At 40.6% G+C, this 15,023-nt stretch overlaps 1 protein-coding gene across 1 annotated transcript in view; it reads right to left on the minus strand.

The window, feature by feature from the left end:
* LOC131471314 (endoprotease bli-like) overlaps positions 1-15,023 on the minus strand; it is a 146,857-nt gene that overhangs the window by 27,101 nt on the left and 104,733 nt on the right. The window lies entirely within an intron of this gene.

Consider the following 15,023-nt stretch of genomic DNA (forward strand, 5'->3'; position numbering starts at 1 on the left):
CACACACACACACACACACACACACACACATACACTCTTTCTCCTCCCCTCTAAAACACATGTATACACACCACAGGCTCTGCCACAGAGTAATTGTCTCAGCAGTAGAAAAAGTAAAGAACTGGGTAATTAATTAGTCTATCTGGCTGGGGCAGAGATGTAAGGCCAGTTTTATAAAGCAAAGGGAAAGATGTATGTGTGTGTACTTGTATTTGCTACCTCTTTGGGACATTTTCAGACACAAAAGGACAGACTAAAACCCCTGTCTTAAAACATGTAACATGTTTTCATTCTATCCATATATCGTGTGGATTATAAGAACCACTTTCTCACTCTCCAGCACCGCAGAACGACCTGGAGCTTATCCCATTGTGAAAATGAATCATAAGAGGCAATGCACATCCTGAACAGGTCACCAGGCTATCACAGGACACACACACACACACACAACACTCACATTCACAACTAGGCAACAATCTGCATGTCATTGGACTATGAGAGAAAGGTGGAGCAACTGGAGAACAAAAACACACACACACAGAGAGAACATGCAAACTCCACACAAGAAGTTCCCAGAGCTGAACTGCATTTTGAACCAAAATGGCAAATGCACTTGCACCAATCTGCGATCCAATGAATGTTTTAGTCTTAATGATGACAATACATCTTCATTGTCTTTCAGGATAAAAAAAAAAAACAGTACTGCCACCAATATTTTCTCTCTTTTTGGCTAGAATTAACACAAGATTGAACAAGGTCTCTTTGCACAATGTTTCATTGTTTCCATATTATAATTTGATGCAATTTTATACTATAGGCCTTTTGAGTGAAGTATCTAATAAATCATTGTTCTGGTATCAGTCCTGAAGCTTGGGTGGCAAGAGAGTGAGAGAGAGAGCGAGGTGAAGAGTGTGAGTTAGGATAAGAGAGTAGCTTTTCCACAGTTCGAGACAGTTTGTCAAACCCTGGGTGGGATGTGGAATTTGAGAGTATTCCCCTACCTTTTTCACCACAAGCCCATGTTAGTGGTTGTCAGATCTAACAACAGTATGGGAGAATACAACACACACACATACACACGCACACACGCACACGCACACAAATACACTCACAAAGACGCACAGACACCTCAGCTGAGAAAGAAAGTGGCAGGTACATCACGTCTATGGTAACAGAACAGCAGATGGAATTGGCAGGCACACACAGCACTTTGTGCTTTGACACACACACACACACACACACACACACTACAAAATCACAGTGCCACAAACATGCAAGAACAAGCTGCTTTTACTTCACGGTTATAAATATCAGATCCACTGATGAGAAACACTGACATGATCTGCATGTGCACTTTAATAAGATGGTAGTTTGACTGTCGATAAGTGTCAAAAGGTGCAGGTCAGCTGTAAATGGCTCCTCCCCCATAAGAAATAAATGTGTCAGAGTGTGCATGCTGCAAGGTGTTTCTGACCTGTCTCTCCAGGGCATCACATGAGTGACGGCGGAGCTCCTGGCCCTGATAATCTATGAGATAAATCATCTTTAGTCCCTCTGTAACAGCCTGACAGACAGACAGGCCTAAGTACCTGGGAGGGTGGCAAAGGGACACTTAAAAACCTCCAGTGATGAGGTGTATTGCCATGAAGAAAACAGTTAGCTGCCCCAAGCTCTCTCCTATCCCCCTGAGTTTCTGGCTGCCATTTTGGCTGCGTCTCAAGGCGCTATTCTGGCTCTATCTCATGTCACTGTTCTGGCTGTTGTTCAATTCTCACGTTGGCTCCCGTTCAGTCTCCATTCTGGCTCTGGTTCAAGCTCCACAGTGGCTGTGGCTTTCGGGGGCTTCATTGTGGCTCTGTTTCAGCAAAGTGGCCCCTCCCCTCCATCCCCTCTTTCAGTTTTAGCACCCCAGGTAGCTGGCCTCCTGCCAGGCCTGCAGATCAGTGGGAGATCCAGGCTCATGCCTTTTGTTTGGGGTGGCATTTTGCCTTTGTTTTCCCATCTTGCCTGTAATCTAAACACCCAAAACATCGCATGCTTGACAAATCGGCCCTGAGACAAGGGAGCAGCGGAAGACAAACGGCTGGAAGCGGTTCAACCCCAGGCAGGACTGATGGTGTCCGACTGGGTTTGACCTCCCAAAGGTTAAAGACACGTTCACTTACAAAGCAATCAATTACCCAGGATGTGTGGGCGCTTTTAACCAACCTCCCCTCCTGCCTCGCACACAGCCAGCATTATTGATGAGGGTCCCAGTGAACAGCACACTCCAGCCTGGAGTGTGTATTACATTTCACATTTGAAATAAATCTCCGATTCCTGGTGTTAGTGCCTCCCTGAACCACACTCTTTATATCGTCTTTCTCAACTCCTTCTCCACCTCTTATCTCACCCTCCCTCTCTCCCTCCCTTCCTTGCCTCTGCAGGTTGTTGTAGCAGGTTTATTCTGGTAGTTGGGCTCCGTGGGCCCCGGCAGCCCCCTCAGCTGTTCCACTGGGTTTGTAATTACCATTTCATTAAGAATGACAGTTTCGGGGGTTGAAGCACCATTTCATCCGGGTCTCGTGGGGAAGGCGCTTGCCAAATTTCCAGTATGAGTGGCAATTATCTCTCTTCGTGTCTGCAATTCACCATTTTGTACTTAGTGGCTTGACAACGGCTAAGAACATTTAGTTGGATTAATAATTGTTCTGGGATATTTACACTGTAGCCCTCTCTAGCTGAGCTCTATGAACATACTGATATGAGCTATCAGAACAGATAGAAACAGAGTAGGGGAACACTACAGGGACAAGTACAACACTTCTTCTTTGAGTAAACAGTGTTGCACGATTGGTATTTCGATATAAAGTCCATAATACTGCATACGAAATCAGGCATTTGATCCCTTTGGTGTTTAATTCAAGTTCTATTTATTTCATATTTAGGCTTATTTTGGTGCCTCAGTCTCCATCAGGGTAGTATATTTTTATTTTATGCCTCATATACATACATATATATACATATACATATATATACAAACATATATATATATATATATACACATATATATATATATATATATACATACAGTATTTCTCTTACTAACGGGCTGAAAAGAAAACACAACATGCTCAGTAAAAATGTATCTGTATGACCGACCTTGGTTCTTTTTAAAAGCCAACATTTTTATCGTTCTGGTTTGTCTCTTAATGTGCAGCAGGTGTATTCTGATGTGTGTGTTCATTTAAGGATAGCTTTAGATAATTAAAAATACTGTAAAACTGACAGTGACTTTTAAATGATTCCATGACAAAAACCAAGGCAAATGTTCAGCAGTCTGTAAATATTTCAAAGTATAAAATGACGTGTAACCTCTTCCCAGTCTTTGTGGCACAATTCTTACTCACAGAAGAATGTCTACTCGTTGGTATGAATTTCCCTTCATCACATCATAATATCTGAAGATTCTGCGGTTAAGTCGAAGAGATCACTTCAGAGCCAGTTTGAACAAGAGATGTTATATTAACCAATAATTACCTTTCACTGACATGGCTGCGCAATCAGGGTATTGTTTTCAACTGTGTGTGTGTGTGTGTATGTATGTGTGTGTGTAAGCTGATCAGTCAAGTTTGAGGTCAAAAACCCTAAATACCTCCATGAACAATAGGGCTAGCGAGACAACCTTAAGGTTCTATTGATGTTGTCATGGTGTAGACATTTTTAAAAAGGTCTTATAATGTGGAAAAAGAATGAGTCATCATATGGAGTCAAAAAATGATTTGATATCAAATGGCATTATTACAATATAACAAGAACAACTTTGCACATCCACTACTTAAGACAGGTGTGTAAAGAAAAAAAAGTACAGGCTAGAGAGGCCTGTTTACGCCTCTCTAGCACAAGGTCTGAACTTAACCTATCATTACAAAATACAAATGTGGTAAGTGCAGCATGTGTAGGGTATTCCACGCCAGTGTATTGCTTTTAAAAAAAACTATCTATACTTCCTGTTTACGCCTCTGCCATTTTCTTGTTTTTAAATGAGAGAACCAAAAATGTCACGCATCCATTATGTTGACTTATACAGACGTGCATCACACGATGTCAATAATGCAAGTGACGGCTGCAGCTCTCTAATTGCACGTTTGTGCTGAATGATGGGTTACTTCATTCTTACACATTCCACACAACTGCTTTCCACGCCGGCACAGGAATGGAGAAGCAGCGCAGGAATTCTGTGACCATATGGAGAGGGAGGCAGAGCCAACGCTGAGTGATTGGGAGCTTCCCACCTTCTCCCTGCACCTGACTGTTATACTGTACTAAAACTGCAGACAGACACAAGCAGCTCCACCACTAATGAAACACATGCCACACTCACCACAAGCCACATGCAAACGCGTAGACGTGAGATGTGATAAGATTTAATTTAGCCTCCTTGACACTAAAGAAAGTCTCCCATGGACTGTTGTCGGAAATTAGCATTTCGTTACACACACAAACACACTGAAAACAATGCATGCGGTCGTGAGACATAATTGTACGTTGCAGCACCGTGTTGAAGTTGTGTCTACGAAAATTAAAAACAAGACTAAAAGATTCTCTCACAGCTTAAATTAACACATGATCTAAATACCCAAACACAAACCCACACACAGACTAATGCATGGTTTCACATGGAGTCGGCTCTATATAGTGTGTGTAAAGTGTGTTGACAGTCCTGTCAGCTCACATTTGCACCAGCAGGCTCCCTGTTGTCCTGTGAATGGGTGCTCCTCCTTCATCTCTCTCATCACTTTGTCAAATCACCTGTCCTCTGCTGGGTTTGTGGTAAGGAAGTAAGTGGACAGTGCCGCAAACGACCCGACACAAGCGTTTGTGGTCAGTGATGAGGTAACACCAACCATGCTGCACCTGCGGGTCCTTTAAACTATATTGCCTCAATAGCTTTAATGGATATTTGAGTAAGAATTTCCCATCCTCACACAAAATGCAGATTTTGTGAGGTTCCCAACCTAGGGTCTGAGTGCCAGAGATCACATGGGCACATAGGCACTACCTCAAGAGTTACCTTGGTTTTGATTTTACGGAAGCACAGGACAATTTTTATCCTTGTACACTGAGAATAGGAACAAAAACTACAACTGCTGTTTATTTTTGCAAAAATGTTAAAAAATGTTTATTCTTTTAGTCTATGTGTGTGGACAGGGGTTTGGGTTAAAGGGGCCTGGTTTGTCTTGGAGCCACTGCTATATATATATGTTTTAAAGAGTTAAATGTGTCCTGGTGATGTGTTATATAAAAAGTCAGTTGATTACTGAATGTATCTGGGTTGGGGTATCGCTTCAAACATTCTGTTCTGTTGAGTGGAGTAGAGTGCACTGCTCATGTATTAAGTAACAAAGCCTTATTTAAGAAAATCATCTAATGATTTTAAATGATCTTTATTATCTTCAAACAGAGAGGGGCATTGGGCTGAAACAAAAAAAAGGGTTCATGAATTGGGCTGGAATGTTGCGTTTAGGCATTTTATAGGCATTTTAATCTGCATGCTGGATGGAAGTCCAACTGAAAATTCATTCATTTACTCATAGTTTACATAATGGTTTGTTTATAATCTATTCTCACGAGTGATGTGATTTACACTAACAGTAAACGCAGCGTAACACATTTGTCCAAAAGTGTTCCAACCTATGTGACAAAGTCACAACATACAGTTTTGTCTAACTCGTCAGCTATGACATATGTAAATTCCTTATATGTCTAATTGGCTGAACCGTGGAACAACAACAACGGAAGGATTAAGATTCACCACACGGTCACGGGACAACAGTTTGGCAGAAAGTTACAGTCTTTATAATGAAGCATTGTCAAGGTCACGCCCTGTGACACAAACTCAAAATCTCAGACATGTTTATATGGCTCAGATCAAGTTTGAAGCTGATTGAATTGAATCTCTTGGAGCAGTTTGTGAAAGTACACCATGTGCATATGAACAAAATACCCACTAGATTCAAAATGGCCAACTTCCTGTTGGGTTTAGCTCAAAGACGTCTGGATATGATCTATATTTGTCAGCATTTAACGTGAAACTTAGTCCAGGCAGTGCAGTATAAATGGTTTATATTTATATACCTTTATTTAAAAATCCCAGGTTCGGTCTGACAAACACTGACACTAAAGACTTCCGTTACCTAAATGTATATGTATGCAAACGTGAAGCTCCAGACGTGAACACAAAGCACTGCAATACTGAGAGAAAGAGTGTTACAAAGGATGAGTTGTGCGGAGTTCATAGTCTCAAATCAGCATTGGATGAACTCATTTGTCAATGGTTTTATTTTTCAAAGTTATAAAATAAAAAAAAAATAAAAAAAAGGCAACAGTATTACTGAAATAAAATAGCAATAGCAATGCTGATTCACAAATCTCCCCACCTCAGCTCCACCCAAACAGTTCCCTCATCCAGGACTGGGTTTGTGTTTTGTGTTTTTTTTAGGGGGGGTGGGGGGCGGGCTGGCTGAACCCTGACCCTGGACTAATGAGAGCGATAACGAGGATTAAAAGGGGGTGACTGGAAGGTGTTTGACAGTGGGGTTTAAACAATTACACTGGGCTGCCAACATGCCTTTCTTCATGACTCAGGAAATTACAGTCTGCCTCTTTCTCACCCTCAACACTCATTCAGTCGGTACACAAAAGAAAGGGCTTATGGAAAATAATAAATTATCTCGGGGCCACGTTAACTTGGATGTAAATCGCCAGGCAATTATGTTTTAATAGCCCTTTAAGAGAATGAGTAATTGGGTTGACACTACTGGGGTTGATCAAGCTCACCCATCTCACTCCCTTTGTGCCCACTGGAAGTGAGCTCTGCGTCTGTGTGCCGGTCAGTGTGCAGACAGACTGTTCGTGAGTTAGACAGTGAAACACAAGAAACAGTCACATCAAGGAAGGAGAATGATGAGGGTTTTTGGTGTTTGGTCTGCTGCTGTGGTCATTTGGACTTTGCTTTGTCTGTTGGTGCTTACATTTAAACAAAACTTCAAATAAATGTGGTGTTAAGTACAAGGTCATTCATAGGTGGACCTGTCCTGTCCAGACCACGATGCCATTCTATCTTGACCTGGATCTATAACAAATAAATCATTGAGCATTATTAAATTATGTTTCTACCTTAACATTGTGCAGCTTTTGCTGGTTTGTTCATCAATGAAAATCAATCAATTTATCAAAAGTTGTGTGTGCCATAACTTGAAATCTATATAGTTCAAACTGTTTATGAATAAAAACACAAGTGACAAAAATGCCTCCTTGGCCATTTTGCGCTTACTTCTGAGATGGTCCCTAACGATAGTAGAACTTATTTTTAGTAGGTTTGTATGCTATAATTCATTGAATAAAATGAATATACAGTATTTATAGTTAAATAAATAGTTTTATGATATATAAAAAAGGTTTTTATTACATAATATATGCATAGCCAAAATCCCTGGATAGGATATCTGCCTCCATTACATTATGTTTATGAAAAGGATAGTTACTGCTAGGTGGTAAAATATCTTATTAACTCACACATGTCTTATTAACAGCCATTAAAAGTGGTAAAAGATTATAATCAGACTGTATCAGAAGATGTACAAGGTTGTGGGTTAGGGTTATAGGTGATACTGGTATCATATCAGATGTAAAATGTAATATCGAACCATCGCTTGTACTAATAATGTGTCTCCAAATGCCTCTACTAAAACATCGACACAGCGGTGCACAGGACCCTGACCAGCTCCTTATAAACTCTGACCGTTGGCCCGGAGTATGACCTGATGATGAGGAGGAGGAGGAGGAGGAGGAGGAGGAGGGCTGAAGAACCACCAAATGAGATCAACACAGACAGCAGGGGAAGAAAGAAAAGGGAAAGAAAAGAAATAATAAAATAAAATAAGAAGTGATAGATATCTGAGGCTAGACACAGACAGACACAGGAGGAAATAATCAAAATCTTCGGCAGGATGTCAGACCTTACTGCAATGTACAAGCGAATGGTGGGATAAACCTATATTTATCTCCTCTTACTTTCATCTCAGAAGGGAGACAAACGGGGTAAGAAATTGATCAGATGAGCATCTGTTAGACTTGGCAACAGTCACGAGTCTACAGAGACAGTTTTTAAACCCCATTTTTCAATCTTATCTCCATTACTGTCAGCGCACTACAAGCTCTGTCAATAAGGACTGTTCCGCAGAAAAGGAGGGAAAAAGAGAGCTGCGTATGCAAATGTGAGGCGATTGGACCTCACTTTATCATCCTGTTAGTGTTTCCTTTAAGAAAGAGCTTCTCTCTCAGTCCCAGTCACAGGAAGTGCTTCATGTGGACATTAGGCAAAAAGGTAAAATTACTTGTCTATAGCTCATTCACTATCCTTACGTTGTGCTCTTCAAATTATAATAACAATAAGAATTCAGTAGTTTGATGCTGCTTCCAGGGTCAGACTGCCAGCAAATCAGATTTTTTTCGTCTATACTATTCATTTCAAGTGATCTAATCATATTTCCGTGTCCAGACATAAGCAAAAAGCAACCTATCTGCATGGGTTGCTTTATCCATTTTCGGTGCGCGTCTTTCAAACACAGATGTGGGACAAATCAAGGTGCATTATCTCACTCTCCAAACAATGGCCTCGTCATGACGCTGTGCAGAGCTCGGGGAGAAGAAACTAGCATACAGTATATTGTTATATTCTTTGTTGTAATCACTGAGGGATGTCCCCAGTTTCGACATTGATGTTGTGTGTTTCATTAAAAGTGATGCAAAAAGACAATGGGAAATCTGATTTGAGCGGCCAGAGCTTTCAGACCTGAGCCAGATCAGTAGAAATCTGATTTAAATTACATTCTACATCTGATTTGAGAAAAAAATTATTTCATGTTTTGTTTTTTTTGTGGTTAATGACAGTAAAACCAATCTAGATAAAAATCATAATAGGGGATAAATCTGATTTGTTTTTGGCAGTCTGAACAAGGCCTAAGAATGAGTATCAGTTGTCCAATTTATGGTTTAGTAGTGTAAAGATTTAGACCAATAGTTGGCTCTCATACTCTATATATAAGTTAAGGTTTAACTAGGCTTTTATTAATGAATGTGCTGATAATTCTTTTGATTAAACAATTGGTTGGATTGTATTAGATTTCGAGCAAGGAATTTAAAACCTAAACATCTCTAATTTTTTTTCAAAAATATTAATCACATTTGGAAAGCTATGACCCGAAAATGTTTGGAAGACCCTTAAACATTAAAAATAATCATTTTTTTTGCTTTTAAAACAACATAAAACCTATTTTATTCTGTTATCAACCTACATACAGGTTCATACAGGTAAAAAAATAAAGGGTTTACATGTAAAGAAGCTTCAGATTCACACGGCTGTTGTGTTGGTGTGGTCATATTGTTGCATGTTACAGGGAAAAGATAATTAATTTCAGAGAATTTCACATTGAATACTACGTCCACCACAACTGAGAGATCGTATTTGTGATGCTCGACGTAAACGGTGTTGCACCTCGACTCAGTGGCTGGGAAAAATCCCTGCGTTTCAATTGTGAACAGGAATATAAGCATCTTTGGCCGAGTAAATGAAAAACGATGATGTTATATTTGCTATTGTTATTTAGATTCAATTAGATCGCATCATGAAACGTCTTATTGTCTGCTGCTGATGTGCTGATGTGTCCTCAGAGAGGGACATCCATCACATCAGAGGTGAATCGCGGTGACAGGACCGTCGTGATAAGACCATATTGCTCACACAAGTCTTGTACATGCGCTATGGGGGCACCGGATGACGTGGCTCTGTATCTTTCTGTATCCTCTCTGCTCCTCACTGAGATCCTCTACATTCCCTCTTGAGTCACCCATGTCGCTCGGGGACAAGGAGAACGCGGCGGCTTTCCTGGATCAAAAATTTACGAGCAATTAAAAGTCGGCCGACGCCCGGCATTCATCAGCCCCGCGTCCTGCTGCCAGGCTGGGTGAGGGGGACTCGCCGTAAACCACAGGCTATATACTTTTATATCTGTTTTCCCTCCAAAGAGGGAAGGTTATGACAAAATTATGTTTTACTATGCCTGGTTTCTAGAGCGATGTAGACATCTTTCATGGAGCAGGCTTGTTGGAGGTCAGAGCCCCCGGAAGAGAAATATATGTATAAGAGCACGTGTTGTGTTTATGTTGGGCGATTCTTTATTTTTTTCTTTTCTTACCACAGACAGAAGCCTTTAACACAATAGGAATAACATAGTATCAGCTCCTCTGGTCGATCAGTTACAGAGGGAAAATGACCTAATTACTGTGTTGTTTATTACTGCAGAGCTCTGATTTATTTCCCCGCGCTGATGTAATTTCGGCACTGCAACACTTAGTCTATCTCTTCAATAACAGCAGCAGGACACATTTTTTGTTGTATTCAAACACACATACACACACAACGCACTTGTGCACAATGATCCAGTGCAACACACCTAATACACAAAAAAACACGCAAACCCTCATACATCAACAAAGTCACTCTTTCACTTCTCCTGGCTCCTCGCGACAGGCACAGCCTCATTTGCATCCTTAATTGTGTTGTAATGTACTTTTAATTTGAAAATGGAGGCAATTAATTATTTTGATATGGAACAAAATGCTGCAAATGTAAACATTCTAATAGTTCTCTGTGAACGGTGGATCATTTTTCAAAAGAGGGATTGAATCTTATCTCATTTTTTAACGCCATCCCAGTTTTTTTCCACCACTCACGCATTCTCCTTGATATTCACTTTGTCTTTGTGGCGAGGGCACCGTCTCTTTGATCTATTCCACAACTGTTATTTTCCATCTAAATCTCCCACAGGATAATTACTGTAGTTTCACCTATGCTATCAGAGGAGATTAAATGAAATTAAGCCTGTTTGGACACTCCGCTCCCGCTACCGTACGTCATCCCTCGGCTGCTAAGGCGCCAACACCACACTCTCCACTTTCAATTTCTGGGTCAGAGAGGCTTCAATTGGAGATGTGAATCGCAGATTAATTTTTTTCTATCTCTCTCTCTCTCTCTCTCTCTCTCTCTCTCTCTCTGTCGACCATGTGATCAATAGGAGACGGCGTTCAAAGGATGCAGAGCAGTGCCGCAGGAGAGGAGAGGAAGGGGAGAAAAGAGGGGGATCCATTTGTACAAGCGCTGTGAAAAAAAACTGACACTTTCACTCCCTCAACCTGATAAACATACCACCATTGAGGAACAGGATGGATGTGTGTTATTTTTTTCCCCAACTTTTTTCACCCATCTCCAGTGCTTTTCCTGCCTTACTCCTCTCTCTCCTCTCTCTCCTCTCTCTCTCTCTCACTCACAAATTTCCCATCCTCATATCTTTATCCCCCACCCAACCACTACTCCTCACCCCTATTGATTTCACTCTCTCTTCCTTCTGATTCCCTGAGGGTGCTGGGAGCTCGCTGACATCACAGCCGGTGCTTGCAACAGCCTATAAATTATGAGTGACAAGTCTTTGCGCCAATAAAAGCACCACCATATTTCATGCACAGTAAATCTGATTGCAGATTGCTCTGGCGTGTGGTGGCTGACATGTTTATTGTTGTCATGGTGCTGGGAGCAGAGGGGTGGCGGTGGGGGGGAGAGGGGTTGCACCACAACATCAGAGTTTTCTAAAGCTCCCAGTCTATATAGAGAGGTCAAACAGATGGGAACTCTGGGATGTGGGCGACCCTGTCCACCCACCAAACAAGCTCTTAAATCTCCAAAGACGCACTCCCACGTGCGCACGCATACATCAATATATACATGCGCATGGATACAACTCACAGCAGATCTAGAAAGAAGCTTCACTCTTCCTCAGTTTTCACCCGAGACCTCCAGTCACTGCTGTTATACTTCAACCACCTGTCAATCTGCACATTACATTTTAACTTCACTGTGGAGCCGAGACTGTGTCACATCATTAACAGAACATACACAGTACACAACCATGTCACTGTATAGACTACAACAAAATAAGAATTTAATTGTGTGCACTTAATCGACTGTCACAGACACTTCCGTTATTGGCGTCTCTGACTTGATAAAATGGAAGTAGACTTGTGTGTGAGAGTTGTGTATTTTCTTGTATTCTTACATTCATTTTGGTTTATTAATCTGCAGATTCAGCCTGTGCAACTGAAAAAAAAAAGCAATCTTGTGTGTTATTGTGTTACTGTCTTGTATTATCTGTGTCGTTTTGAATAAAAAAAAAGTCCATAGTTTTAATGACAGTGTTGTAGCATAAAAATGTACTCAAATACAGTACTTCATTGCAATTTAAGGTTTACTTGAATAGTTCCACTTTAAGCTATACTTTTCACTTCAATAAAGGCACTTGTACTTATAAGATTAAACAACCCCACACGAGCAAGACCGAAGGCCATTGTGCTGAAGTGGATAGAGAGTGGGCACTTATATTACATTTTGCTTAGTGCTTACCTCTGTACAGTCACTTTCACTTCACTATATTATGATATGCTATTGAGTAGAAGTTACATTTGATCCATTAGTCTCAAATTTCAATTTAAAAATACAGTATTTGTCAATAATAATACCTTTTTTTTTGTTTACCAATTAAGTTATAGGGACTCTGCTTCTCAGTTTACCACCGCTCAGTTTTTTAATTATTTTGTTCCAAATACACTGCCAGAAACCTTAAACTTATGTCTTACCATGTGCCGGTGGACTTTCCTAAGTAATGGACCAATACAAAATACTATTAACTCACCATAGTGGAAATAGAGTTTTAGAAAAATGCTCTTTTTTTAAACCAGAAAACATTTAACCATTGACCACCGGCAAATAAAACCTCAAACTACTAAATAACAGGCTACTCATTCTTGGATCGGCCTGTCTGATTTTGTGAGGTACCACATACACAAACAAACACACCCACACTGTTTTTGTCTTCTTCACGGATCAACTAAGCATTATTATCTTCAATTTGCTGAAACATGGATCCCCTCATTACAGATATCATATCTAATCTTTAATGTTTTGTAACAACCTCGTTGATCGTAAGTGACCCTGCGCTTATTGCTTTGTCTCGTCCATCCGTCCTCGCCCTTGCAATAAACCATTCTTCATAATTAGCGTGGCCACTGCAGTATGATCAGGGCATTACAAGTCCTCTGCCACAGCGCCTAAATGGACAGATTTCAACAGACACCCGCTGGTGTGATCGGCATCATTATATTTTAATTAATCCATTCTTCTCACAGCAACACAGTAATTACAATCTATTTTATGATGCGGCATGCTGCGAAAGAGGGGACGGAGGAAGAGAAATGGCAAAAGCAGCGAGAGGGAAGTAATAGTGAGAAAGTGGAAAAGAAGGGGGAGAGGAAGGACGGGAGGAGAAACTTCAAAGAGAGGAGTGAGGACACGGAGTCAGAGCCAGGATGAAGGGAGGGAATTTTTCGAGGTGAGTGAGACAGAGAGCAGTGGTAAAACACCACAAACGCTGTGACTGATTACCAATATGTCATCGTTCGGCTGACATTGTAAAAGCATTGTAAAAGCGTTTATACGATGTCTGGAGGAGTGCGAGTCCCCCTCTCCCTCTCTCTCTCTCAGATTCATGCTTCATACAGTGAGAGTGAGGAGAAGCACCATTTCCTCCAGCCTCACTGTGTATAAATCAGAGCAGGTACAGACACTCAGACACACTGTGGGTGTGATAATAACATTAGAGGATTACAATGACACTCCTCCCTGGACAAGATCACCTGTCTCAACTGTCATAAAACAGACTGCTGCTTTTTCTGGTTGAAGCACTTTATATGAGAAGAGTGTGTGTGTGTGTGTGTGTGTGTGTGCGCGCCTAGTAGAGCTGTGTATGTGTGAAGGTGGAAATGAGAGCAGTGAATAGGTAGACAGTGGCAGATCATCACAGACTGTTTACCTGTGTAAACTTGTTATATGTCGCACCTGATTCCTGCAGCTTTATTCATATACGTTACTCACAGTTCATTTGAGCTTATTTTACTGTGGGAACAAGACATTTAACAGCTTTGTATTACAAAACATAAACATTAGCGCGGTTCAAACATGCTTCTATTTCATTTGCCTTTAAATCGTCTCATATAGGGATAATTACCGTGATTATACCGTCCATAACCACAGCCACCGTATCCCCATTATGTCCGCGTGGAAAAGGATAAAGGAAAATGTAATAAAACTATCCACACTATTATAGTAAGGAGTTACCGGAGTAACTTCTTCACTGTTTCTACTCCAGTCAAATGTGCCGTTAACCTTTCCAACATCAGAATACTACAGCATAAAAACAACACATGACACAGGCAACTTTTAAAAGCGATACTACAGTATAGGGTGCGATCCAATTTGCCATATAAATATACTACTCAATGAAATGAAAATGTAATAAATGAGTGCACTTTTATATTGTGTAAAACCATCTGGTTATCTTAGCTTTGCACAAAGTCTGTCAAAAGGGAGAGTCTGGCTTCATGGCTTTACACTGGGTTATGTACCTCACTCTTGGATGGTAACAGTAAACGACCGTAGCTCAGTGGTAGAGTGAGTTGTCTTTCAACTCAAAGGTTGTGGGTTTGATTCCCAAGAAAAAACGGCTGTGCCAGCAACGTGTGAATGGGTATGAAAGATGAGTGATAGAAAACGAGCTACATATAGTTGCATGAAAGTAAGGGTGAATGGTAAAGCAGCTTTGAGTGGTCATCAAGACTGGAAACGTGCTATATAAATAGAGACCATTTTAGAGTGATTAATCCACAACTATTCGGTTTGAAGCTTTTTTCATGATTAAAACAAGACTTCCGATTGTTTAAGTTCCTTAAATGTGAGTATTTTCTTAATTGCTTTGCTCTGGATAACAAAGAAATCTTAAAAGTGAATCATTTTGGTTTGTGGACAAAACAAGACATTTGAGAACATCATCATTTCCAGGTTCTTAAAGTTTTCTGATATTTTATGGACCAAATGA

This window comes from Solea solea, chromosome 13 (genome assembly GCF_958295425.1).
Source record: "Solea solea chromosome 13, fSolSol10.1, whole genome shotgun sequence".
In the NCBI taxonomy this organism is placed as follows: domain Eukaryota; kingdom Metazoa; phylum Chordata; class Actinopteri; order Pleuronectiformes; family Soleidae; genus Solea; species Solea solea.